At 42.3% G+C, this 4,407-nt stretch overlaps 1 protein-coding gene across 1 annotated transcript in view; it reads left to right on the plus strand.

The window, feature by feature from the left end:
• Window positions 1-3,012: 3,012 nt before the first annotated feature.
• The window catches only part of LOC119568115 (COP9 signalosome complex subunit 6-like), a 7,833-nt gene continuing 6,438 nt past the window's right edge, over window positions 3,013-4,407 (plus strand). The window contains exon 1 of the mRNA XM_037916514.1: window positions 3,013-3,133. The gene's annotated coding sequence lies outside the window, so the exon portion shown is untranslated. The remainder of the gene's footprint in view (window positions 3,134-4,407) is intronic.

Consider the following 4,407-nt stretch of genomic DNA (forward strand, 5'->3'; position numbering starts at 1 on the left):
TCTTCTATTCTCTTTCATATCCACTGCTATACAATCTTTCCATCTTGCCTTGGGTTTTCCTCTCCCCCTTCCTAGTACTTCCATAGCCATTTCTCTTCTCTCACCACTTCCTCCATCGCTCCTCATGCCCACACCTTGCTCCTTGTACCTTCACTGACACCTTCACCACTTTTACTCTTCCTCTAATCCTTGCATTGCAATTTCTGCCCCTCTTTGCCACTCCACACATCCATCGTTACATCCTTATTTCAGACACTTTCATCCTCTTTTTTTCACAGGGAGTGCATCTGCCGCGGACGTCACTGCAGGCCTTACACCAGTCCTATATACTTTCCCTTTCAGACTCACTGGCATTTTCCTGTCTCACAGAACTCCCGACACATCCCTCCAATTTTCCATCCTGCTTGAGCTCATTCAGATCTTTCTTTCTCCTGAATGTCTGCTGACAGGGTGGATCCCAGGTATCTCTTCCGTTCTGCATCCTTCAGCTTAATGCTTTCCCGTCTCTCAAGTTCTTGATCTGAGCACATCATATATTCACTCTTTCCTCTGCCTCATTTTTCCTTCCCTGTTCTCCAGCGCCTATCTCTTCTTTGAAAACCCCTCGCTTACAGCCTCTATCAACACATCAAATGCAACGTTGCGGAGGAAAGGGTTTAGCGCAGAGCCCTGATGGGGAACCACTACAACTCCAAACTTCTGCTACACTTGCTCCACTTCCCACTCGTGTCTTAGCATTCCTATACATTTATTCTATCAGTCTTACATACTTTTCCGGAATCCTACTTTCTCTTTTGCTCTCATACAGCTCCACAGCTCCTATCTCGGTATTCTATCATTGGCTTTTTTCCAAATCCATAGATATCACGGGAAATTCTTTTCTGATTCTCTCTATGCTTCTTTCTCATCTGCCTCAATATGAAAACTGGGTTTGTTGTTCCCTTCCCAGGTATGAATCCAAACTGACTTCTAAACATTCCTGTCTCATCATCGCATTCATTATTCTTTCCCAGAGCTTTACGGTGTGTGACAGCAACTTAATTCCACGGGTTTTCCCGTATTTTTGAACATCTCCTTTCTTCTTCGGGATTGACACCAGCGCACTCTCCCTCCACTAATCTGATACCCGATCTTGTTCTTCTGTCTTCCACATTAAGCTCCACAAGAGAACCTCTCCCGCCTCTTCCACTGGTATCTCATCTGGTCCCGTCGCCTTGTTGTTTCTTATTCTCTAAAGTACTCTAACCACGTCTGCTCTCTCCACAGGCCTCGTAAGATCTGGGTTAGGTGTTCCATCATGCTGGTGATCCGGAGGTTCTCCTCATTCAACAGACCCTCAAAGTACTCCTTTCATCGCTCTTGAATCTTTCTCTCCTCCGTTGGCAACACACTATTCGAGTCCTTTGTCTGGGTCACACGATTTTTGTCCTTTGAAGCCCTAGTCGTTTATTTTGCTATCATGTATTTTTTTTTATCGTTGTCAGATGTCTCCAGCTCTTCATACTGATACTTACATGCCTCTGCTTTAAACGTGGCCATTGCTTTCTCTGCTTTTCTACACGCCATCTCATCATCTGGTATTCTACAGCATTCCCAAAAGTATCTTTTCTTCTTTTTATTCTTTAGTGCATCTTTAGTATCTTCCTAGTACTTCCCTGGCCACTCCTCTCAAAATCTATGCATTTTCCGTCTTGGACTTCCTCTTTATTTACATTTACCTTATCTAAAACCTTGGTCTTGAACTGTTCATCGAATCTTCTTGTATCTTTTTCTTTTTCTTGATCTTCTCAGCCAGGCACCCACTACTAGCAACTACATGATCTCCTGCAATTCATTTGGTAATCTCTTATTTCTACTAAACTTGCCCTCCGATACATAAAGTAGTCTAAGTGGCACTGCCTCCACTCTTGTATGCTGTCAGGTGCTCTTCTCTCTTGCAAAATTAAGTATTTTCAATTGCCTTGTCAGGAAATGCAAGATCTAGTATTCGTTCACCATCTTCATTCATATATCCAAACTCATAACCTCCACGTATCCTCTCAATTTCCTTATTCTCTGGTCCTACGTGGCCCAGCACCACTCTCATCTACAGCGGTTCTTCAGTTTCTAGTTATCCCCCAAAACTCTTCGTTTTCTTCATCCCTTATTCTTGTCTGCGTTGCAAATGCACTTACCACATTTATTGCACATTCTCCATAAACCAGTCTTACTGTCAGCTGCCTATTTCTTCCCCTCTTCACCTCTGTCACACATGCTTTCATTTCCCAACCCTACTCCATCCTTCTGCTACAGTACAGTTTATATCCATCTCCAAATTCCCTCGTCTCGTTGCCCCTCCATCTTGCTCTCCTGCACACACATTCTGTCACTCCTCCTCCTCTTCATCAGCCTCACTACCTCTCTCCCTCGACCCATTAAGTCTCCAACATTCAGGCCTCTCCTGACGGCAACGGGACCTAGCTCCTTAAGCCACCATCTCCACAGAGGTCGGGCGCGATCCTTGTGCATCGCTTATAACGGGATACGCCCTGACTTTATTCGATATTCTTCGGCTTTTATTCATCATTGGTACTGCCTTGTTTCAATGAGCTTTCAGTGAAGTGAAAGTTCAGTGACTGTCCTTCCTAACGCCCTCCCTCCCCATTTACCCGGGATGGGTGCCGGCATACAGTGGCACTCGTAATGATAGTAGTTGTGACAATGATAACCTAACAGTGAAAATGATAAAAACAGCAATAGTGCTATTAATAATATTAATAAAGATGGGTTGATTATTAATAATTTTGAAGATAGAGAACACAGTAGCCAATGCAAGTAACTAATATTAATAATGGACCGATAAGCAATATTTAAAAAATAAAGGATAATACTTCAAGTGCAACAAACACCATAAACAAAAAATATGTGTCGATCAACATTAAAAAAAAAGTTGTAACCATTAACAAAATACCGATCACCATTAACAAAATACCGATCACCATTAACAAAAATACCTAAAAAAAAAAAAAAAAACTAAGATATAATAGCGTCGTCCCCCCCACGCGGCCCGTTTTCTACGACGGAGGATTTGTTGTTATGGTGGAAAGGTGACCAGAGTGTGTGTCCGGTGTTTTATGCTCGGTTTCTGCCAAAGGTCGGTGTATTTCGGGGGTTTAGAGCTCGGGATATACGTACGGGTCTCAAGGAATGTTTGGCCTGTTCTGTGGGTGTGGTATAATGGGCGTGGTGTTTGTGAATGGCGTTTTATATGACGTAATAGGCGGTTCGTTGTTCAGGCGGGTTGGGAATCCGAGGCAATTTTGAGTATATTTATTCTTGTTTTTTTCAGTAAGTGGGTTTTTTGGTCTTGCGGATGTGTGCCAACGGGAATTTATGAGGAACTGTGCGGATTTGAACAGTTAGAAAATGAAATTAGGAGGAGAAATTATTATATTTTATGCCCAATTGGCGCCTCGGTGTCAACAGCATGGAATTTTTTTTTTTTCTTTTTTTTTTCATGAACAAAAACTCAGATTTTGGAAATTCATTTGCTTCTGGCATGATTTTACCAAGAGGATTGCAGAAGGATTGGAAAAACAGTGAAGGATAATCACCACTTTGCTTGGCTGATTTTTTTCTTTAATTGGGTATCATTTTAACAATAATGGCCTTTTTTTTTTTTTTTTACCGTGCTAGAAATACAGGAATCTAAGTCAGCAGATGTTTAATAAGTGAGTTTTCACGCCAGAATTTGCGCTAAAAATCTTGATTTTACTACCTTATGTCAGTGATAAAAAGGAAATGTTATTGTCAGTATCAGTGATAATGTTAGATTTTTAGCCTGGGTCTGTCTTCAAGGCCATTACATTTGGTATCCATGCACTCTGATTAATATCTGCTAGCCAAATATCACAGTAATAGCCGGGGAAATTAATGAAATAAGCCAAAATAGGCCCCAAACACTTCCCTGTCTTGATCAGCAACTCAGGGAATGCATGAGTGGTGAGAGAGGTTTGTGTTGGGAATCCTCTCCCTCGGCTGGACCGTGGCATGGCTGGCAAGGCACGTCACTTGAACCTTTTTGGGCTGAATCCTGCTGGTCGAGAATTCCAGAAACAGGGTAGGGGTGGCTGCAGATCAGAAGGAAACAGTATATATACATATATCCTTTATTCAGAGGATTTTGCAATGTGGAATTATTCTAGAAAATCACCATAGTAATAATGATAATGATGCGTGTGCACACACACACACATACACACATGCATGCATTCACACACACACACACACACACATACACACACACACACACACACACACACATGCATGCATTCACACACACACACACACACACACACACACACACACACCACACACACACACACACACACACACACACACACACACACCACACACACACACACACAC

Source organism: Penaeus monodon, chromosome 4 (genome assembly GCF_015228065.2).
Source record: "Penaeus monodon isolate SGIC_2016 chromosome 4, NSTDA_Pmon_1, whole genome shotgun sequence".
NCBI classification, from domain to species: domain Eukaryota; kingdom Metazoa; phylum Arthropoda; class Malacostraca; order Decapoda; family Penaeidae; genus Penaeus; species Penaeus monodon.